This window comes from Sus scrofa, chromosome 13 (genome assembly GCF_054392235.1).
Source record: "Sus scrofa isolate SSC_HxYL_T2T_F1_AM1 chromosome 13, Sscrofa_HxYL_maternal_Yorkshire_Landrace_v2.0, whole genome shotgun sequence".
Lineage (NCBI taxonomy): Eukaryota > Metazoa > Chordata > Mammalia > Artiodactyla > Suidae > Sus > Sus scrofa.
The window spans coordinates 55,741,223-55,766,312 of NC_139395.1; the positions used below are offsets into that span (position 1 = coordinate 55,741,223).

General features: G+C 35.6%; 1 long non-coding RNA gene across 4 annotated transcripts in view; it reads left to right on the plus strand.

Annotated features, from left to right (window-relative positions):
* The window catches only part of LOC102158698 (uncharacterized), a 192,496-nt gene that overhangs the window by 135,604 nt on the left and 31,802 nt on the right, over positions 1-25,090 (plus strand). For 2 of the 4 annotated variants that reach the window (XR_014823433.1, XR_002337603.2), the window contains one exon: positions 19,159-23,875. The exons of the other annotated variants lie outside the window; for them this stretch is intronic. This is a non-coding gene — a long non-coding RNA (uncharacterized LOC102158698). Of the gene's footprint in view, positions 1-19,158; positions 23,876-25,090 lie in introns of those variants that run through there. 4 annotated transcript variants of the gene reach the window in all.

Below are 25,090 nucleotides of genomic sequence, written 5' to 3' on the forward strand. Positions count from 1 at the left end.
TTGAATGGCAAAATCATGGATGGACCTTTTCATAATAGACATAATTTTTTGATTTTATGTAATACATGATATTCATGAATGGGTACTTTATTGACAGCATATTTAATTGTACAGGGTGCCAAACCATGACGCAATTGTACAGATGAGTACTGATTAGAGAACAGGTTCAACCAAATTTGTGTCAGTATATAAGGTTATGGAAAACATGAAACTGTGAACAATGATTTAAAGACCAAGATTATTAGAAAGGCTGTTACAAGAATGAATTTTCCATCTGTAATTCTGATAGCTCATTAGTGATTTGCAGATAAATCTTATGCCAAAGAAGAGACAATCTATTACTTTTATGCAGAAGACTTGGACAGTCAAATAAAAAAATGCATTTGAAAGAAATAGGTGTGTAGATGACTAGATGATGAAATAAATTAGAAAAGTTGTTTATGCAGAGTTCTGGAACATGGAGGTATTAGGTCCCAGAGTAAGGACCAAAAGGTATAAAATTACTGTTGTCATGAAGTTGACATGTCAGTGTTGGTAGTAGTGAGATGACAAACAAGAAATGAATTGCATAATGTGTTTAAAGTGAAAAGTTATATGGTGAGAAATTAAGTGAGGAAGAATGATGAGAGTAAGGGAAGAGGCAAAAGGAAGGATAGTGGTTGCTGTATTACATGGGATGGTAGATGAAAGCTCCAGTTGAAAAAAATGACATTTTAGCAAAGCTATGAAGGGGTTGAGGGAACCATGTCGCTCTTTGGGGGAAGAATGTTCCAGTTAGTGGGAATGACAAGTGCAAAGGCCATGACCAGAGTATATGTATTATACTCTTTGGTTGAAAGTAGGAGATTGAGGTTGGAACAGAGTAAGGGAGCAGGGGAAAGATAAAGATAACAAAATCACAGAGATAAGGGGACTAGGACAGCTTCTGTGGAGACTTGCAGACCATTGAATGACTTTGACTTTTTTTTTTTTGTCTTAGAAATTTTTTTTTTGGTTATTTATTTATCATTTATTTATACATATTTTTTTTCTACTGTATACCATGGTGACCCAGTTACACTTACATGCATACATTCTTTTTTTATCACATTAAGTGTTCCATCATAAGTGAATAGACAGAGTTCCCAGTGCTACACAGCAGGATCCAATTGCTAGTCCATCCCAAAGGCTACATTCTGCATCTATTTACCCTAAGTTCCCAGTCCCTCCCACTCCCTCATCCTCCCCCTTGGCAACCACAAGTCTTTTCTCTAAGTCCATGATTTTCTTTTCTTTGGAAGGGTTCCTTTGTGCCGTATATTAGATTCCAGATATAAGTGATATCATATGGTATTTGTTTTTCTCTTTCTGACTTACTTCACTCAGGATGAGACTCTCCAGTTCTATCCATGTTGCTGCAAATGGCATTATTTTGTTCTTTTTTATGGCCGAGTAGTATTCCATTGTGTATATATATCACACCTTCCTAATCCAATCATCTATTGGTGGACATTTGGGTTGTTTCCATGTCTTGGCTATTGTGAATAGTGCTGCAATGAACATGTGGGTGCATGTGTCCTTTTTAAGTAGAGTTTTGTCTGGATATATGCCCAAGAGTGGGGTTTCTGGGTCTTATGGTAGTTCTATGTATAGTTTTCTAAGGTACATCCATACTGTTCTCCATAGTGGTTATACCAGCTTACATTCCCACCAACAGTTCAGAAGGGTTCCCTTTTCTCCACATCCCATCCAGCACTTGTTATTTGTGGACTTACTAATGATGGCCATTCTGACTGGTGTGAGGTGGTATCACATGGTAGTTTTGATTTGCATTTCTATAATACTCAGGGATGTTGAGCATTGTTTCAAGTATGTGTTGGCCATCGGTATATCTTCCCTGGAGAAATGTCTCTTCCAGTCCTGTGCCCATTTTTCCATTGGGTTGTTGGCTCTTCTGCTGTTGAGTTGTATAAGTTGTTTGTATATTTTAGAGATTAGGCCCTTGTCAGTTGCATCATTTGAAATTATTTTCTCCCATTCTGTAAGTTGTCTTTTTGGTTTCTTTTGGGTTTCCTTTGCTGTGCAAAAGCTTGCAAGTTTGATTAGGTCCCGTTGGTTTATTCTTGCTTTTATTTCTATTGTTTTGGGAGATTGAACTGAGAAAATATTCATAAGGTTGATGTCAGAGAATGTTTTGTCTATATTCTCTTTCAGGAGTTTGATGGTATCTTGTCTTATATTTAAGTCTTTCAGCCATTTTGAATTTATTTTTGTGAATGGTGTGAGGGTGTGTTCTAGTTTCATTGATTTACATGCAGCTGTCCAGGTTTCCCAGCAAGACTTGTGAAAAGACTGTCTTTTTCCCATTTTATGTTCTTGCCTCCTTTGTCAAAGATTAATTGACCATAGGTGTCAGGGTTTATTTCTGGGTTCTCTATTCTGTTCCATTGGCCTATATGTCTGTTTTGGTATCAGTACCACCCTGTCTTAATGACTGTGGCTTCGTAATATTGCCTGAAGTCTGGGAGAGTTATGCCCCTGCTTGGTTTTTGTTCTTCAGGATTGCTTTGGCAATTATGGGTCTTTTGTGGTTCCATATAAATGTTTGGATTGTTTGTTCTAGTTCTGTGAAAAATGTCATGGGTAATTTGCTAGGGATTGCATTGAATCTGTAGATTTCTTTGGGTAGTACGGCCATTTTTACAATATGAATTTTTCCAACCCAGGAGCATGGAATATCTTTCCATGTATTTGAATTCTTTTTAATTTCCTTAATTAATGTGTTATAGTGCTCAGCATACAAGTCTTTGGTCAGGTTTATTCCCAGGGATTTGGTTTTTTGGGGTGCAATTTTGAAAGGTATTATATTTTGTATTCTTTTTCTACTATTTCATTGTTAGTATACAGAAATGCAACTGAGTTCTGAATGTTAATCTTATATCCTGCTACTTTGCTGAACTTGTTGATCAGTTCAAGTAGTTTTGGGGTTGAGTCCTCAGGGTTTTCTATATATAGTATCATGTCCTCTGCATACAGTGACAGTTTTACCTCTTCTCTTCCAATTTGGATGCCTTTTATTTCTTTTGTTTGTCTGATTGCTAGTGGCTAAGACTTCTAATACTATGTGGAATAACAGTGGTGTGAGTGGACATCCTTTTCTTGTTCCACATTTTAGGGGGAGGGCTTTTGGCTTTTCTCCCTTGAGTATTGTATTTGCTGTGGGTTTGTCATAAATGGCTTTGATTATGTTAAGGCATGTTCCCTCTAAACCCACCTTGGTAAGAGTTTTGATCATGAAGGGGTGTTGGACTTTGTCAAATGCTTTTTCTGCATCTATTGAGATGATCATGTGATTTTTGACTTTTCTTTTGTTAATTTGGTGTATAATGTTGATTTATTTGCATATGTTGAACCATCTTTTTGCATCTGGGATGAATCCCACCTGTTTGTGGTGTATGATCTTTTTTATATGTTGTTGGATTCAAATGGCTAAAATTTTGTTGTGAATTTTTGCATCTAAATTCATCAAAGATATTGGTCAATAGTTTTCTTTTTTGGTGGTATCTTTGTCTAGTTTTGGTGTTAGGGTGATGGTGGCATCATAGAATATGTTTGGGCATGCTCCTTCTTCAAACTTTTGGAAATGTTTAAGGAGGATGGGTATAAGTTCTTCTTTGTATGTTTGGTAGAATTCTCCTATGAAGCCATCTGGTCTGGACTTTTATTTGGAGGAAGTGTTTTTATGACATATTCAATATCATTTCTAGTGATCAGTCTGTTCAGTTGATCTATTTCTTCTTGATTCAGTTTTGGCAGGCTGTAGGTCTCTAGAAATGTGTCCATTTCTTCTACATTGTCAAATTTGTTGGCGTGCAATTGTTTATATTATTCTCTTATGGTTTTTTGTATTTCTGTAGTATCTGTTGTGATTCCTTCTTTTTCATTTCTTATTTTGTCTATTTGGGTTTTTTCTCTCTTCTTCTTGGTGAGTCTAGCCAGAGGTTTGTCAATTTTGTTTACCTTTTCAAAGAACCAGCTCTTGGTTTTATTGATTTTGTCTGTTGTTTTTTGAATCTATATTTTATTGATTTCCTCTTTCATCTTTATGATTTCCTTCCTTAGGTTTTTCTTGTTCTTCTTTTTCTTTTTCATTTAGGTGGTGGGTTAAGTTGTTGAGTTGAGATTTTTCCTCTTTTTTGAGGAAGTCCGATATTGCTGTGAACTTCCCTCTGAGCACTGATTTTGCAGCATCCCATAGATTTTGAGTGGATGTATCTTCATTATCATTTGCCTTGATATATTTTTTAGTTTCCTTCCTGATTTCCTCATTGACCCACGGGTTTTTTTAGTAGCATGTTGTTCAGTCTGCATGTAGTAGGTTTGTTCTGACTTCTTTTCCTGTGGTCAATTTCTAGTTTCATGCCATTGTGGTCAGAGAAGATACTTGAAATAATTTCTATACTCTTAAATTTTTTGAGGTTATCTTGTGCCCCAATATATGAATGATCAATCCTTGAGAATGTTCCATGTGCACTTGAGAAGAATGTATATTCTGCTTTTTTTTTTTGGATGTAATGTCCTGAAATGTTGATTAAGTCTAACTGTTCTATTGTTTCCTTTAGAATCTCTGTTGCTTTTTTGATTTTCTGTCTATAGGATCTCTCCATTAATGTGAGCATAGTGTTAAAGTCTCCTACTATGATTGTATTCCTATCAATTTCTCCTTTTATATCAGTTAATATTTGTTGTAGGTATCTGGGTGCTCCTATGTTAGGGGCATATATATTGACAATTTCTACTATGAGGTACCATTAGAAGATTTTGGGCAGAAGACTTAATTAGAAGAAATTTTTATTGTTAGTTTTAATATAGAAAATCTGAAACAGTACTTTGTATTTGGAAATATTTCTGTGATTTTTTTAAAGTCACAGGTTGTATAAATGTCCTTTATATATATAGTGAGATGAAAATAAACTTATTTAAACCAAATGCATCTATAGTTGGTTATGCCTTCTAAACCAAATGCATCTATAGTTGGTTATGCCTTCTAAAGCAAATCATTTCCCAATAGATACATTTAGTCTGTATCTATTGGGAAATGAATCTGTATATTGCTCCTCCATTTTTAGAGGGGATTTAGGAAGAGAATTCTACTAATGGAATACTGAATTGGAACTTATCAGACATTTTATTCAGAAACATCTTATTTTTGAAAAACTGCAGGGAAGTACTCTTTTATTCTTTGTACTAAGTTTTAGTAATAATGTATTAAATGGGCTTTACTATGCTATCCTGTAAGCATTTGTTATATTATTTCTATGGAAAAATGCAATCTGATTTCTAAATCATTGACTTACAGATGAACTTCATGAGCACAATTCTTTAATAGTCTGGAAATTCCCTGTACAAATAGGTAGATTGTGTTAATGATTGGCCTTCACTAGATCAAATTTTTCTAATATATTTTTTACCAGATATAAATTTTATTTTTTAAATTTTATTGGAGTAGATTTGATTTACTAATAAATATTTTAAATTGGACCATCTTTGTTATATATTGTGAAATGACTTTTGGATTTAGTATTTTCTCTTTGGATACACAATAAAGTTTTCTTGATTTGTGTTGAAATTCATACTGCTTCAGAGATTTCAACCTTACCCAGGGTAAAGTTTGATTCACAGAAATTAGGAATAGAAAAAGCCCTCCGCTGCCTCCATCTTATCTATGCTGTCTGTGAAATGGTCTTTGGTATCTTTTCTGAAATTAGGTTGAGATGAAGTCCCAGCCTCTTAGGAAATGTTATGGCTTTTGGAATGAACAGTTTAGTAGTAAAAAGAAATGGTAAAGCATAGGTACTAAGAGCAGATGCTCTGGAGTCAATTGGAATAAAGTTTGGATTCTACCTCTGCAACTGAGAGGTTGTGGGACTTTGGTCAGATTACGTAACTTCTGTAGGCCTTATTTTCTTCCTCTTCAAAATTATGATACTACCTACTTGATTTGAGCTAAATGAGAATCAAAGTAATATTTGTAATGCCTAGTATATAGGAATACCTGTTACTTAGTAGGTGTGATATATTAATTACAAAAAATGATCATGATTCTATACCATTTTCTATATCCACACACTTTGAAATATGACTTTCCTCCCATCAAGACATAGATTCTGCATTTTTATCCCTTGAATCTATGATGACCTTTTGATTTATCTTGGCTGATGTAATAGGGCAATTCCAACCCCATATCTTAAGAACATTGTCTTCTTCCTCTCTTTTCCTCTTGAACCCTTGTGATCACCATAAGCATAAGCTTGGGCTAGACTGCTAGAGGATGAGAGAGCACCTGGAACTAACCTGAGTTGACTCATCTGAGTCCATCCTAGATCAAGGAGACTACTGCTAAGTTATCCAAAGACTTGTCAGAAAAAAATGCTGATTGTTAGAGTATATTTGGCACATAGTAATCCTCACATATTTAAAATATGCAATTTGATTTTATGTATATAGTGTATATGTGTGTGTGTGTGTGTGTGTGTGTGTGTGTGTGTGTGTGTGTGTGTGTGTGTATATATATATATAGCAATGAAACCATGACCACAATCAAGATAATGACTACAGCTACCACTCCTCAAAGTTTTCTTGTGAACCTTTTTTTGTTCCATCCCAGGTAATCATTGGTTGATTTCTGTTACTTTAGAGCCATAATTCCATTATAAATGGAATCATAGAGTATGTGGTCTCTCTCTCTCTTTTTTTTTTTTGGGGGGGGGTCTCGCCTGTGTCATTCAGCATAACAGTTTTGAGATTCATTCATATTGTTCTATGTATATTGCTGAGTAGCATACCTTTTTATGGACACAACATAATTGTTCATCTACTCACCTGTTGAAGGATATTTGTATCATTTCTATTTTTTGGCTATTGCAAATAAAGCTGCTATAATTTTTTTGAAAGTTTCTGTGTGAGTATTTCTTTGAGAAAATATGTAGGACTAAAATGGTTACAATATATAGTAAGTGTATACCTAATTTTTAAAGAAATTGCCAAATCATTTTCCAGTGTGGTTGTACCATTTTACATTCCTATGAGTGATAATATTTTTTCCTATTTTTGCCAATGCATGGTCTTGTTAAGCTGTTTAATTTTAAGCCATTTTAAAAGGTATGTAGTGGTATCTCATTTTTGTTTAGGTTCATGTATTTCGCTAGTGGCTAATAATATTGAGCATTTTTATGTGCTTATTATCACTTGTATATCTTAATGAAGTATATATTAATTTTTTTTTCTTTTTAGGGCTGCACCCATGGCATGTGGAGGTTCCCAGGCTAGGGATCAAATGGGAGCCGTAGCTGCCTGCCTACGCCACAGCCACAGCAACACCAGATCCAAGCCAAATCTGTAACCTACACCACAGCTCATGGCAATGCTGGATCCTTAACCCATTGAATGAGGCCAGGGATTGAACCTGCATCCTCATGAATACTAGTCAGATTCATTAACCACTGAGTCATGATGGGAACTCCTAAAATATTTTGTTGATTGAAGAATTTGATTTATTTTCTTGTTTAGTTTTGAGAGTTCTTTACATACTTTGTGTATAAGTCTTTTTATCAGATAAGTGATTTGCAAAAATTTTATTCCCATTTTGGATCTTATCTTTTCTTCTCTTAGCAGTATCTTTTGAAAAGCAGAAATTTTTAATTTTAATGAGGTCCAATTTAGAAACAGATAATGCTTTTGTTGTCATATCTAAAAACTTTTTGCCTAAGCCAAGGTTATGAGAATTTTTTCCTGTTTTCTTCTAGAAGTTGTCTAGTTTTTGGCTTCACATCGAGGTCTATGATTCATTTGAGTTAATTTTTACATGTGGTGCCAAACTTGGAACAGTTTTTCTTCTCTTTCTCCTTGTTTATTCTCATGGATATCCAATTTTAGCATCATGTATTAAAAATGTTGTCCTTTATGGCATTGCACCTGAGTGCCACCTGTTGCCCTCAGTCTCCCGGGAATGCACACACTCTGCTATTTCTACTTCCAAAGGCTCTGGGCACTGCATACACCTCCCTGAGGGTCACTGCCACTTTCCAGGGCCCTGAAACCATAAGCACCCTGTACCACCTCCCTTTATTCTTCACCACCTTCAAGGGCGTAGAAACCAGGCACTGGCTACTAGCCCTGCCCATTGCCTCCATCTTCCTGGAAGCATGTGCAGATCTTACATCAGCACACTCCCAGTCAGGGCTATGACAGCCTTCACAAATCGAGGAAAGAGATAACAAACATCCAAACCAAAAGCAGCCCCCACACCAAAAAAAACAAAACAAACAAACAAAAAACCTAGTAATCCCTCACAAACTACCCAGGGGTCTTCTCAGGGTATAAATAGCCATCCTAGACTACAATAGTATTTTTTACCCTCAACTCACTGAATAAGAAAGATATAAGCAAAATGAAGAAGCTTAGGACCCATTCCTAGTTAAAAAACCAGGGGGATTCCTTTGAAGGAGCAAACAATGAAACAAACTTCTGCATTCTAATAGACACTGAGTTCAAAAAGAAGATACTGAAGATATGGAAGGAATTAGGAGCAAATGTGAGGTATTAGGAGCAGATATATATATATTTTTTTGTCTTTTTGCCATTTCTTGGGCCGCTCTTGTGGCATATGGAGGTTCTCAGGCTAGGGGTCCAATCGGAGCTGTAGCCACGGCCTATGGCACAGCCACAGCAACGCAGGGATCAGAGCCGCATCTGAAACCTACACCACAGCTCACGGCAACACCAGATCCTTAACCCACTGAGCAAGGCCAGGGATCGAACCTGCAACCTCATGGTTCCTAGTCAGATTCGTTAACCACTGAGCCACGACAGGAACTCCCAGGAGCAGATTTTAACAGTAATGCTTATTATTTTGGAAAGGAATTAAAAATATAAAGAGGAACCAAGAAAAATTAGAAAATTCATTTGCAGAGTTGCAAGCTGATTTAAAGGCATCGAAGAGCAGAATGAATAGTGCAGGGAATGAATAAGTGATTTGGAAGATAGAATAATGGAAATCACCCAATCGGGACAGCAAGGCAGAAAACCAAATGAAAAATCATGAAAGAAATATAAGAGATCTATGTGATAATATAAAACAGGCCAATCTACCCTAATAGGGGTTCCAGAAGGAGAGGAAAAAGAAAAGGGAATTAAAAATATATTTGAATAAATTCTAGCTGAAAACTTTCCAAATCCAAAGGAAACATATCAAGATACAGGAAGCACAGAGAGCCCCAAATAGGTTTAACCCAAACAGACCCACAGTAAGATATGCTAATATAAAAATAGCAAAAGGTAAAGATAAGGAGAGGATTCTGAAGAAACAAGAGAGAAACAAAGACTATAATTAAGGGAACCTCCATTAGGCTATCCATATGTTCATTGCAGCACAACTCACAATAGTCAAGACATGGAAACCACTGAAATGTCCATTGATAGATGAATAGATTAAGAAGATGTGGTATATATACACAATGGAATACTACTCAGCATAAAAAAGAACAAAATAATGCCATTTGCAGCAACATGGATAGAACTAGAGACTCTCATACTAAGTGAAATAAGTGAGAAGGAGAAAGACAAATAAAATATAATATCACTTATATCTGGAATCTAATATATGGCCCAAATGAACCTTTCCACAGAAAATAAACCCACAGATTTGGAGAACAGACTTGTGGTTGCCAAGGTGGAGGGGAGAGGGAGTGGGATGAACTGGGAATCTGGAGTTGATAGTTGCAAACTATTGCCTTTGGAATGGATAAGCAATGAGATCCTGCTCTATAGCACTGGGAACTATAGTCACTTGTGGTGGAGCATGATGGAGAATAATATGAGAAAAAGAATGTATGCATGTATGTGTGACTGGGTCACTTTTCTGTACAGTAGAAAATTGACAGAACACTGTAAACCAGCTATAATGGAAAAAATAAAAATCATTTAAAAATAAAAAAGTAAAATAGAAGGAGAAATGAAGAATTTCTCCAACAAACAAAAACTAAAAGAATACAGCAATACTAAACTCCTTCTAAAAGAAATAATGAAATACCTCCTTTAAATAGGAAAGAAGTAAGAAGATATAGGATGGAGGAAATCACAATTGGAAATAAATCACTGAAATACGCCACTATACATATCTAAAAGGGGAAAAAAACTTTTTATTTTTATTTAAAATTTTTTTCTTAGTCTTTTTTTTAGGCTTACACCCAAGGCATATGGAAAATCCCAAACTAGAGGTCAAATTGGAGCTGTCGTTCCTGGCCTACACCACAGCCACAGGGATGTGGGATCTAAGCCGTGTCTGTCACCTACACCACAGCTCACAGCAATACCAGATCTTTAACTGACTGAGTGAGGCCAGGGATCTAACCCACATCCTTATGGTTACTAGTTGGATTTGTTACTAACTGAGCCACAATGGGAACTCCCAAAAACCTATTTTTAAAAGCAACAATATATACAAGGAACAGTAAAAGGATAAACATGAATGTATAAAAAAGGACATCAAAAATCATAAAATGCATGGAAGGAAATTATGAAAATCTAGATTTTTTTTTAAGAACGATTTTTGAGCATATATGACTATCAGGCTAAAACAAACAAAATAGGAAGGAGTTAACACCTTGAAAAATAATCAATTCAAGAAGAGGATATTATACTTGTCAGTATATATGCCCCTAATACACGTATAGGGGCACCCAAATACAACAAACACTAGCAGACATAAAAGAAGAAATTAATGGGAATACAATAATGGTAGAAGATTTTAACACCCCACACACATCAATGGACAGATCTTCTAGACAGAAAATAAATAAGGCAACAGAGATCCTAAGTGACACAATTGATATTTTTAGGACATTACATCCCCAAAATCATTATATACATTCTTTTCAAGTGCACATGGAACATTCTCAAGGATTGAGCACATACTGGGACTCAAACCTAACCTCAGCAAAATTAAGAGCACAGAAAGTATTTCATGCATCTTCTCTAACCACAATGGCATGAAACTAGAAATTAACTACAGGAAAAGAAATGAGAAAAACTGACTACACGGAGACTAAACAACATGCTACTAAAAAAACCCCCAAAAAACCCCAAACAACAGCAACAACAAAAACAATGGGTCAGTGAGGAAATCAAAAAGGAAATTAAAAAAATACCTTGAGACAAATAACAATGAAAGCCAACCATTCAAAATCTATATGATGCCACTAAATCAGTTCTTAGAGGGAAGTTCATAGTGATACAGGCCTTCCTCAAAAAAGAATCTCAAATCAACAACTTAACCCAGCACTTGAAAGAATTAGAAAAATAACAAACAAGCCCAAAGTCAGGAGAAGGAAGTAAATCATAAAGATCAGAGAGGAAATCAATAACATAGAGATTCAATAAACAATAGGAAAAAAATCCAAGAGCTGGTTCTTTGAAAGGGTAAACAAAATTGACTAACTTATGGCCAGACTCATGAAGAAGAAGAGGGGAAAAACCCAAAAAAACAAAATAAGGAATCAAAAAGGAGAAATCTCAGCAGATACTGCAGAAATAGAAAAAAAAAACAAAAAAACAAAAAACAAAACCTAAGATAATACTACAAACAATTATATGCCAACAAATTTGAAACCTAGAAGAAATGAACACCTTTCTAGAGACATACAGCCACCAAAACTGAATCAATAAGAAATAGATCATTTGAACTGACCCATCACTAGAAATGAAATTGAATATTTAATAAAAAATACTCCCTACAAACAAAAGTCCAGGATTAGATGGCTTCCCAGGTGAATTCTACCAGACATACAAAGAAGAATTATACCCATCCTTCTTAAACTTTTCCAAAAGATTGAAGAGGAAGGAACACTCCCAAAGACATTCTATGAAGCCACCATCACCCTAATACCAAAACCAGACAAAGATACTACCAACAATGGAGGAAATTATAGGCCAATATCTTTGATGAATAAAGATGCAAAAATTGTCAACAAAATTTTAGCCACCCAAATCCAAGAACATAAAAAAAGATTATATACCACAATCAAGTGGGTTCCACCCCAAGTTCACAAGGATATTTCAACATAAGCAAATCAATCAACATCATACACCACATTAACAAAAGAAAAGTCAAAAATCACATGATCATCTCAATAGATGCAGAAAAAGCATTTGACAAAGTCCAACATCCCTTCATGATCAAAACTCTTACTAAAGTGGGTATAGAGGGATCGTACCTTAACATAATCAAAGCCATTTATGACAAACCCACAGCAAATATGATACTCATGAGAGAAAAGCTGAAAGCCTTCCCATTAAAATCTGGAACAAGACAAGGATGCCCACTCTCACCACTTTTATTCCACATAGTATTAGAAGTCCTAGCCACAGCAATCAGACAAACAAAAGAAACAAAGTGTCCAGATTGGAAGGGAAGATGTAAAATTGTTACTGTATGCAGATGACATGATACCATCTATAGAAAACCCTAAGGACTCCACACAAAAATACTTGAACTGATCAAAGAATTTAGCAAAGTAGCAGGATACAAGACCAACATTCAGAAGTTGGTTGCATTTCTGTATAATAACAATGAAATATTAGAAAAAGAACATAAACAAATTTTAAAATCACACACCCAAAAATTAAATACCTTTGAATAAACCCTAACAAGGATGTGAAAGACTTATATGCTGAGAACTATAAAATATTAATCAAGGAAATTAAACAGAATTCAAAGAAATGGAAAGATATAACATGCTCCTAGATTGGAAGAATTAGTATCATTAACATGGCCATACTACCCAAAGCAATCTGCAGATTTAATGCAATCTCTATCAAATTACACATGACATTTTCCACAGAATTGGAACAAACAATCCAAAAATTTATATGTAACCTCAAAAGACCCAGAATTGCCAAAACAATCCTGGGGGTAGCAGGAGGCATAACTCTCCCAGACTTCAGACAATACTACAAAGCAATGGTAATCAAGACAGTGTAGTACTGGAGCTCCCTCTGTGGTGCAGTGGGATCAGCAGCATCTTGGGAGTGCTGGGACACTGGTTTGATCCCTGGTCCAGCAGTTTAGTTTGCATCTGTGGCTCAGATCTCATCCCTGGCCCTGGAGCTTCATATGCTGCTGGATGGACACACACACACACACACACACACACACACACACACACACACACACACACACAAACAAAAACATGTGGTACTGGTATAAAGAGAGACATATGGACCAATGGAATAGAATAGAGAACCCAGAAATAAACCCAGACACCTATGGTCAATAATTCTTCAACAAAGGAGTCAAGAATATAAAATGGGAAAAAGACAGTCTCTTTAGCTGTTGGTGCTGGGAAAATTGGACTGCTCATGTAAATCAGTGAACTAGAATACCCTCACACCATGCACAAAAATAAACTCAAAATGGCTTAAAGATTTAAACATAAGACACCATTAAACTCCTAGAAGAGAACATAGGCCAAAACATTCTCTGACATCAACCATACAGATATTTTCTTAGGTCAGTCTCCTGACACAATAGAAATAAAAACAAATATAAACCAGTGGGACCTAATTTAACTTAGAAGTTTTTGCACAGCAATGGAAACCATAAAAAAATTTAAGAGATAACCTACAGAATGGTAAAATAATTGCAAACAATGGAACCAACAAGACCTTATCTTCAAAATATACAAACAACTCATATAACTCAACGGCAAAAAAGCAAACATGCCAATAGAAAAATGGGTAGAAGATATAAATAGACTTTTCTCCATAGAAGACATATGGAAGGCCAACAGGCACGTGAAAAAAATGCTCAACATCACTAATTATCAGAAATGCAAATCAAAACTATAATGAAGTACTACCTCACACAAGTCAAAATAGCTATCTTAAATAAGACTACAAGCAAGGAGAGGATGTAAAGAAAAGGGAGTGTGTTGTTGGGAATGTGAATTGGTACAATCACTATGGAAAACAGTATGCAGGTGCCTCAGAAAACTAAATATAGAACTACCATATGATCCATCATTCCCACTCCTGGGCGTATGTCTGGACAAAACTTCCATTCAAAAAGATACATGCACCCCTATGTTCATTGCTGTGCTATTCACAGTAGCAAAGACATGAAGTCAGCCTAAATGTCCACCGACAGATAAACAGATACAGAAGATGTAGTACATATACAAAATGGAATACTACTCAACCATAATAAAGAACAAGATAATGCCATTTGAAGCAACAAGGAGCAACTATAGATTCTCATATTAAATGAAGTAACTCAGAAAGAGAAAGACAGATACCATATGATATTACTTATATGTGAAATCTAAAATATGACACACATGAACCTGTCTATAGAACAGAAATAGACTCACAGACATAGACAGCAAACTTGTAGTTCCCAAGGGGGAGGGGAAGTGGGAGAAGGAGAGGGATGGACTGGGAGTTCCGGTTTGGAACTATCAAAACTGTTATATTTAGAATGGATAGACTGTATAGCTTAGGGAACTATATCCAATCACTTGTGATGGAACATGATCTATGAGATGGAACATGATAACACAAGAAAGAGAATGTATATAGAAGTATGACTGGGTCATCTTTTGTATGGCAGAAATTGAGAAATTGACAGAACAATGTATACCAACTATAATAAAATTAAAAAATATATATATAACCACAGGAGTTCCCTTTGTGGCTCAGCAGTTAATGAACCCGACTAGGATCCGTGAGGTTGCAGATTCAATCCCTGGCCCTGCTCAGTGGGTTAAGGATTTGGTGTTGCCATGAGCTGTGGTGTAGTTTGCAGATGCAGCTTGGATACAGCGTTGCTGTGACGTAAGCCGAGTAGCTGTAGCTCTAATTTGACCCCTGCCTGGGAACTTCTATATGCTGCCAATGCAGCCCTAAAAACAAACGAAAACAAAAATACATATATATATAACCACAAAAAATTATTCAGTATTGTCCTTTATTCACTAAATTGTCTATGCATCTTTGTTGAATATCAGTTGTTTATAAATATGTGACTCGATTTCTGAACTTCCTGTTCTATTCTGTTGATCTATTTGCCTGTTTTTATACCAATACCATACTGTCTGGATCACTAGCTTTACAGTAAGTCATAAAATCAGGTAAGAATAATTCTCCCATATTATTCTTCTTTTTCAAGGTTTTTTAGGTTGTTCAAGATCCTTTGTATTTTTATATCAGTTGTATAATAATTTTTTTTTCAATATCTCCAAAAAGCCTATTTGGATTTTTATTGAACCTGTAGTAGGCCAATTTGGGGAGAATTGACATCTTATCAATATGGACTCTTCTGACCTGTGAATATGGAATATCTTTCCATATATTTTAGAACAATGTTTTATTATTTTCAGTGTAAAGGTCTTAATAGCTTTCTCAGATATATTGCTAATATTTCATAATCTGATAGCGTAAGTAATATTTTAAATATTCCACCTTCTGATTATCTGTTGCTAGTGTATAGAACCATAATTAATTTTTTATTGATCTTATATAACAAAACTAATTAGTTACACATTTTAAAAAAATTGTTTAATTAAAATTGTGAACTTCCATTCATCAAAAGATATTATAAAGTGAATGAAAAGATAAGCCACAGAAGATATATCTAACATATATAGGATATATATAACATATATAACCAACAAAAACTCACAAGCAGTATGTGTAAAGTACTACTAATTTATAAGAAAAAGGTAGAAAAACAAATAAAATTGGAAATAGAAACTCTTTAAAAATGGGAGTAGAAATTTAAAAAAACGGGAAATCCAAATAGCTAGTGAACATGTGGAAAAGTTCTGATTCTTATTCTTAGTAGGAGAATACGATTCATGCCACTTTAAGATACTAGTTGGAAAATACAAGGTCTTGGTAAAGATGTGGAGCAATTAGTGCTATCATATGCTACTTGGGATGGGGGTATAAGTTAATATAACCTCTGTAAAGCATCTGGCATTATCAAATAAAGTTGCAGAAATATATACCTTGTGATTCAGGGCTTGTATTCCTGGGTTTATACCCTAGGAAAATGAGAAGATATGTACACATGTATGTGTAAGTTCATAGACACAGTAGTACTTATAACCAAAATCTGGAAACCATCCACGTGTTTATCAGCAATAGAATGGATATATAAATTGTGGTACATTTGCAGAAGAATATTTTGAAGCAATGAAAATTAATGAAACACTGCTATGTGCAGTAACATAGGTCAATTTTCCTAAGATAAAGATTAGCAAAAGATGAAGTTCCATCATGGCTCAGCAGTAATGAATCCGACTAATATGCATGAGGACGCAGGTTAGAACCCTGATCTCCCTAATTGTGTTAAGGATCTGGCGTTGCCATGAGTTGTGGTATAGGTCGCAGACAAGGCTCGGATCCTGTGTTGCTGTGGCTGTGGTGTAGGCCAGCAGTTATAGCTCTGATTCAACCCCTAGCCTGGGAACTTCCATATGCCAAGGGTACAGCCCTAAAAATATTAAAAAAAAAAAGATTAGCAGAAGAAGTAAGACTTAATATATACTTAATTATTCTACTCACATAAAATTGAGAAAACATGACAAAATCTATACAGAAAATTAAATAAATTATTTCTGGAAAAAATCAGGATTGTGTTCACCTTTAAGGGAGAGGAAAACACGAAGGCTTCTGCAATGCTGGTAATGTTCTGATTCTTGACCTGGGTAGTGGTTAAGAGTTGTTACCTGCTAAAGTATACATACCTGTCTTCACTTTTATCTATGTATGTTATGTCTCACACATACAATAAAAAATTAAAACAAGAATTCATCCTAATGAAGACATTCCCTTCTCTTCCAGGGATGCCAAGATGGTTTACTATTAGGAGATCTATTAATAAAAATTATTAGATCTAAGGAGAAAAGTCCTCTCATCATTCCACAGCTACTGAAAAGTCCTCTCATCATTCTAAGGAGAAAAGTCCTCTCATCATTCCACAGCTACTGAAAAGTAGTTAGAAAATCCAGCAGTCATTAAAAAATCTTGTATACAGATAAAAGAAGATGAATTCTTCTTTAACATATAATAATTACCTATTTCATCACAAAACCCAGCATTTTTCTTAGAGGAAAAATTCTAAAGGCATTCTCACCAAAGTTATAGACAGGACAGTTGTGCACATTATCACCACTAATATAATATAGTACTTCACTAAACCAAAGTCCTTCCTTAAAAGCTAAGTAATTAACAATATAAAATCAGGGAAGGAGGATGCAGAACTATCATTGTTTGCAGATTATAGGATTCTATATCTGGAAAACCCAGGAAATCAGCTAGAAAACTATCACAAAATAGAAACTTAAAAAGTTTATCTTTCTTGTACGCAAACAGGTAACAAACAGAACATATTTGGACAAAAGATAGTATTTATGATGATATAAAAAAAGACAATATGTAAAATAATCTTAGCAAGAGATGTTTGGATGAGTGAAAAAAAATCAAATACCACTGAAAGATACAAAATAAGCTTAAGTCATAGAAAGACTTAATAGTATCATAAAGATTTCAATTCTCCCAAATTAAATTTAGAACTTATCAATTTAAAATGTGTCATAGAACTTTACATTTAATAGCATTCCAATAACACATACCAGTTTGTAATTTTAACTAGAAAATATGGTTATAAATTTGTATGGAAAAATGAAATAGATGGATAGATGGATACTTTGGATAGATGAAGGAAGACTAGCCTATCAGATAGTATATTCGTCACAGTTCTCCAAAGTAACAAAACCAATAGAATGTATACATATGCTGTACAGGTATACACACACACCTGGTAACTCTTAGTGGCAAACTTAAATGTGGAACCTCAGACTTGACCTACTTTTCCCTACCTTCCCCACTTCCCCTTTCAAAGGAAGATATTGGATTTAAGCCAAAGGCAAGTTATTCAGTCACATATTTGTAGATAATTCTAGAGGCTATAGAGAACAGACCCTCAGCTCTTGTTAAGTGAAAACAGCTTGTCACTGACTGGTGTCTTATAGCAAGAAATATCCCAAATACTTCTTGAAGGTTCTTAACATTTCTCCCAGTTTGAGTCCTGTCCCAGAAACTGGGGAAAATACGCAAATGGAGATCCCCTGCTCCCCAATACAGAGCATGCAACCTCATGTAGCCAAAAAGAAGAAAAGGGAGAGGAGGAGAGGAAAGAAGAGAGGGAGGACGGGGAGAAAGGGGAGAGGGAGGAGGAAGAAAGGAGGAAGAGGGGGAGGAGGGAGAAAACTACCTAGTGCTGCCCCAGCTAGCACATCGGAGCTTCCATTCCATGTATGAGGCTCACTCATCTGTCACCTGAAACACCATAGCTCAAAGTGACTACTTTTAAGATGCTCAGTTTCTCTGATGTTTTTTGTTTTCCAGAAATATGCTGTGTGTATATTTGTATATAAAAAACCACTCTTCTGAGCCTTTCATTTTTACTTAATGTATCTGCAATCTTTCTTTTTGAACTGACTCTATGAATTTTAGGTTGTGAGCAAATTGTTTCTCTGGGGCTAAAAGCCAGTCTGTGCACCACTGGCATGGGCTGTGATAGTTGAGGGGAAAGGACACGTTTACTTAATTGTTTTACCCAAGGATGGAGGTGAAGGTCTAGGGTGTGGGTGTGGGGGATGAAGGGGTGGAGTGGAACGGTCTGCTGCTTTGTAAGTGGTCTACCACCAGAGGACACACTTTATCTCTCACGAGGGCACATCTGCTAGTAGTAGCTTGTTTTGGATGTTCCGTAATATATTTAATGGATGTCTCATAGGTTGTCACTTTTTTTGTCACCCCTTCCTCCTCCCAATATAGTGCTTCAGTGAACAGCCTTGTGATATTTTTAATGCTGGGAGACATTGATTAACATGTAATACCTTTGCCAACATGGCCCAAGTTATTCCCTGGTTTTAACAGGGTGTAGTTTGGCCACATACTACTTCTCATTTGGCATTTCAGATTTCTTCCTAGCCTCTTAATCAGTTTTACAGGTCTAAGATCAATTCCCTAAGTTTCCGAGCTGCTCTTAACTTTGGCAGTGGCACAGGAAACTGTGTCTGTACTGACACATGTCTCTCCATATGTCTCACACAGAAAAATTAATAAAAGGAGAGGGGAGTGGAAAAACCACGACATGTGCAACAGGAATGCTTTGGAAAGGAAGCCACATTTATTGGCAAGGTGATGAAGACAAGGAAAAAAGAAATGCTACCATCTGTATCTCCTTTCTGAAGTGATGCTGGAAAGAACTCACAGACTCTACTGCACAGAACAGTCAGGGCAATGGAATCGGTCTGTTCTCCCTGAAGGAAGAAAGCATCACATGCTTGGGAAATTGTAGTTAAATTAAATGTCAAAATACTTCCAAGTGAATTGCCTGGCTGCTCTGCTTTAACTGGTGTCATCCGCATCTTCATCCTTTCCTCTTGACTTCTGTTCCCCTTACATCATAGGAAAGAGCACAGAACTCCCACAGGCAGATCCTTCTTGTAGGGCTCAGTGTGCACTTGTCTGTGGCATGTGGAACTTTTCTTGTCTTTTTAAAAATTGTGGTAAAATGTACATGACATAAAATTTACCATATAAACCATCTTTATGTGTATAGTTCAGTGGCATTAAGTAATTCACATTGCTGTGCTGCCATCATTGCCATCCATCTCCAAAACTTGTTTGTCTTGTAAAACTAAAATTATACTCATTAAACAACTTCTCATACCCTCCTCCCACTAGCCCCTGGCAACCAACAGGGTGTCTGTGAACTTGGCTGTTCTAGGTGCCTCATACAAGTGGAACCACACATTATTTGTCTGTTTGTGACTGGCTTATTTCACTTAGGATAATGTCTTCAAGGTTCACTGGTGTTATAGCATGTAGTAGAATTCCCTTCCTTTCCAGGGATGAATAATATATACCACATTTTGTTTATCTATTCATCTGTCTATGGGAATTTGAGTTGTTTCCAACTTTTGGCTATCATGAATAATGCTGCTATAAACATTTGTGTACAAGTATCTGTTGGAGTCCCTGCTTTCAATTATTTTAGCATATATCTGAAAATAGACTAACTGAATCTTATGGTGATTAAATATATACATGTTGGGGAGAACTGCCATGATGTTTTCCACAGTGGCTACACCATTTTGCATTTCTATCAGCAATGCACAAAGGTTCAAATTTCTCCATATCCTTGTGTAGCACATTCAATTTTTGACACCCCTGACAAATGGCACTTTCTCATTTCTTTGCTTTAATTGTATGATGCTTAGAGACCTAACCAGCTGTTCTGAGGAATTAACTCGAGTTGCCTCTTGAAGTTCTTTATTCAGAAATAGTGTATGTATGGTGCCTATCGTAGGAACTAAAAAGTACAAAAAATGTAATTTCTTTTTCCCATTTTTAATTATTTTTCCTTTCCTCTTTTTTTTTGACGTCGTTATCTCTCTTTTACAGTAAGCATCCATACCCAATATGACCGTGGGTATGAAATAGTTAAATTAAAACTCCTGGACTCCTTCAAGAAATGTCATGAAATCTTCTTTTGTGCCTAAAGTATACTTTTAAACTTAGATTTTACTTGTCAGTTACTCTTTGTCAAAAAACAAAGAAGGAAACATCCCATTATCACAATGCAAGGAATACAGATGCAAAATTCAGATGCAGATAGAGTGACAAGAGAAATATAGCCAGGACAGAGAGAAAAAGAGAGACTTGCCCCAGCTCATAAATAGAGGGTGATGATTCCAACTGGCATTTGGTAGGCTACATTGGAACAAAGCCACATTTACTGAAATACACCATTTGACATATATTCTGTACCTAAGAGACTGAGACATTTCTGCAATAGTAATAAATTCTGCAATAGTAATAAATTTCCTAACAGTGGAAATTAGAGTCTGTCAATAGCACACTGTGACATGGAAGAAGCAGCAAAAACAGTAACAACAGTAATGAAGGTATCCATTTATTGAACCATATTATTAAGTACCACCTGATGATGATGATAATGTAAGTGCCTTTAATACATATAATCTTATTTTATCATCACTGCAGTCCTATTGTATCAACTGGGTTCATCTCAGTTATGCTACAGTAATAAATAATCCTCATACCCCAGTGGTTTAGCAATTAAATATTTATTTCTTGCTTATATAAAGTCTGCTGGAGGTCCACGATAACTCTGTGGAGCAGCTGTCCTTTGTTTCAGCTCAAAATTCCAACCTGCTTAAATCATATTACATCCACCTATTATTGTATCCTATTATGGCCACCAAGGCTGGGGAAGAAAGAGAAGTGGAGGGGCAAACACAAGCCATTAAATGCTTCCTTCTGGAAGTGATATACATCAAAACCACTTACATTATATTGGCCAGAACAAGCCACACAGTCATGAGTAGCTATAAGAAGGTAGAGAAATATAATCTGCCTAAGTGCTCAGAAGAAAAGTGAACCAGATCTTTGAAAATATATGTATTTCTCATCAGTGATATATGCTCCTTTACTATCCTCATTTAACAGATTATGAAGCCAATACTCAGAGGGATTAAAAACACACACCCAAGGCCACTCTATGGGGACATATCATGACTTCCATGGGCCTGGGTCATTTTTGCTTTCACGGGTCCTTTCCTCCATAAAACATACTTTATATTTTATGAACGGATTGGCATAAATATGAAGATAACCCATGGTGGACTCTTTTTCCCTCTTATTTTAAAATAAAATAAAACATTTTTATGGATTCCTATAAGTCTTGTGTGCTCTGGGCACTGAACCTCTTGTGTTTAATGGATAACCCAGCCCTGCTCAGATGATTGGGTTTGACTCTGAAGCCTGTGCTTTTCACCATGGCGCTAAAATGCCTGTCTAAACCAGATAAACCACATTTCAACCCAAACTGAGTCAGTTCTTTTAGTCACAGTTAGTTGAATATTTTTAACAATTTCTGAGTGGGAATTAGCATTTAGTATCAGAATCCACTGTACCACTGTTTAAATATTCGGGTATTTGTTGAAATGTTCTATGGGAGAAAGGAAATTGTTCAAAGCAAACACTGGCTATGACCTTTCTTTTGGAGTTGCATAGTTTGTCTCTGAGGTTAAAAATGTCTTTTCATTTAAGTAACCTTTTGAATGAGCTTAAGTTGCTGTGGAGACTGAGACCCTAGGGTCTAGATCAGCATTTTCCAATAGAACTAGGATGTAAGTCCACAAATGCAATTTATTTTTCTACTAGTCACATCAAAAAGCATTAAAAGAAGTGGATACATTTTAATTGACATCATATCCATAATGTTATTTCAATGTATAATCAACATAAAACTTTTAATGAGATTTTTTTTTTTTTTTACTATTGAGTCTTTTAAAAAATACTGGACCTTCAAAATCTGGTGTGCGTTTTACACTTACAAATGGTCTTTGAGCATTTGTGGTGAGTGGCTACTGTCATGGATAATTATAGGTGTAAATTAAAAATAAAGCAGAAAAATGAAGAAAGAAATTGTTCTGCTTTAGACAATATATAGAACTTTTGAGTTTCCTAGAAGGTGTTGGTGGTGGTAGTGGTGGTGGTGGTGGGTACGGTCAGGGAGAACATGAGGGGTTTAGAGAAGGAGCAGTTGACAAGGAGAGTGTGAAGAGTAGGGGGCATCTGAAGAAAAGAGGTGGCCAGGAGAAATAGCCTAGAGGTGGGGAAGGCTTGGAGTGTGTTTAGACTTGAATTTTAATTTGTTTGCTGTGATACACTGTGCTGAAGTCTTTCTCCATTCTTACTTTTTAATAGCAGAAGTGTTATACACAAATGTCTATTATAGGTAGAATTTTGGGGAAATCCAAAAAGCTGGCTGTTTCACTCTGAGATTAATATAGAGTCAAAGCAGCCACAGGATGAGAGGATAACTCAGTCCAAAAGCTTGAGAGTTCAGAATATCAGAGTAGGAAGAAGGCCTGGGTTTTTCACCATGTCTACAATAGGGCTATGAACCAAGTAAGTTTAAGGTTAAAGAACAAGATCACCCTGTACGCCAACCCTATTTCTATCCTCAAGAATATACCTAGCAGCCAGATTATATTTAGAGAGAAGAGTCTTTAAATTGAAGTGTCATAACTTCAAAACAATTAAATATTTGCTATTTTTCTACTCTATTACCAGGTACTTTGCCAGGTGCTAAGACTAAGAACAGGAATAAGTATGACATTATCCATAAGATATTATATCCTCAGAGAAAGATACACTAGCTGAAATTTAACATGGTCCCTAAATTGTCCTTCAACTGCAATCATTTTGAAAATAAAGTGTAATTTTAATGACTTTGTCACTAAACTGAGAATTAAAATTTATGTTTATGTCCTTTTAGGACTGTTTAAATGCATTGTAATATAATGCAAAGGCTAATTCTATACCTCTGAACAAAGTACATTGCTTTACTTTACAGTGAAAGGCTTAGGTAGACTCTCCTGAGTATTTTCTGAATTAGGATCCTTTGCGATATCATTTCTCATCACTGTCATTTATTTTTCCTCCAAAGTTTTGATCATTTTTTATTTGGGATTAAAAAAAATTTTTTTCCTTGACGACTTCAACTTTGACATGTATATTCTCTTCCCAAAACCTACAGGAGTGATTTATTGGACTCTAAATCTGTATTAGGAAAAATAAATATGGTTTATTAGGAAATGAAGGATGTCAGGGCTCTTGAGGTGGATTACCTGGGTGACTAATGTAGGTTAGGTTACCCTCACAAGTAAAACAAAAATGAAAGAAAGAAAAGAAAGAAACAAACATGGAAAAAAGAATCCATTTAATGAGATAAAAATTTGAAAAGAGAAATTTATTTCCCAATGCAATCAAGCTAAAAGCCCAATTTATTTTACATTATTTTACTAGATAGCATCTCTATTTCATTGAGGTTTGCATTGAATTTTTATTCATCTCTGTAAAGTTTTTTGCCATTTCATCAGATTCTGGTATGGTGAATCAAAGTGCCTGGAGATTTTTCTTTACTCTAGGTATTTGAGAGCCTTCAAAATTACATGAGAGAGAAAGAAGAGAGAGAGAGAGAGAGAGAAGGGAAGAGGGTAGAGAGCATGAATATTAGTGATTGTCGAACAAGCCAATAAGCGCAGTGGGAAGCCTTTGGTCTGCACGTTCACTGATGGTTTTGGAGGATAAATTCTCTGAGGTGGAATGGGTGGCCCTATTGTTCTTTCTGCTGAATTTCTTTCTTCCAGCTGAGAGATCATGAGAAAAAGACAGATTTATATGTTCTGATTGTCTGTTCAGATGGTCCCGTCAGTAAAATTTAGCTAAATTTTAAAAAGCGTATTTTCATGTGAGCTTTTTGATGCCTTTCCTGTATCCAGGCATTCATCTGCAATGACCCAGAGAGAGCCAGAAAGAAAGGGTACGAATGCTTGAGGCCCAACTACTTCCCTAAGGCCAAATATATTATCCTTTGGCTATGTCTTATGAACTTTTGTAAGGAGAAATGAAGGAAAATATGCTCACCTTTTATCTTAATAAAGTATAAAACTAGAAGGACAGAAATCTCCAGAGAGAAACAGAAAGATCACAGGGCTTTGTTTCAACCAACAAAACTCTCATGCTCAAAAAAAAAAAAAAAAAAAAGAATAAAAAATATTTCTGGAGGCCTATTGTGCCCACCAGGCATTTTGTTGTAATTAGAGAAAAGTCATACAAGGCCACTGGAGTGAATAAAATTTTAGCTGTATCGGCTTCCCTCTTTGATGAATTTTATTTTTTTGAAATTAGTGTAGGGTATGCGCATGTGTATGTGTATGATCACAATAAACAGTGATCTGACAATGAATGATCTATTTATGCAAATTATCAGAGTTGAAAAGTTAGCAAACTTGTCTAAAAAGATAAAAAAATATCTCATGGAAAAGAACAAATGAGAGCTTATTTCTTAGAAGGACTTTGATTTTCTTTGATTTTTTTTTTCATGAAAAATGATCTTTAAGCAAGAAGGATAGACTGAAAAACAGTAAAAAAAAAAAAAAAAGAATTA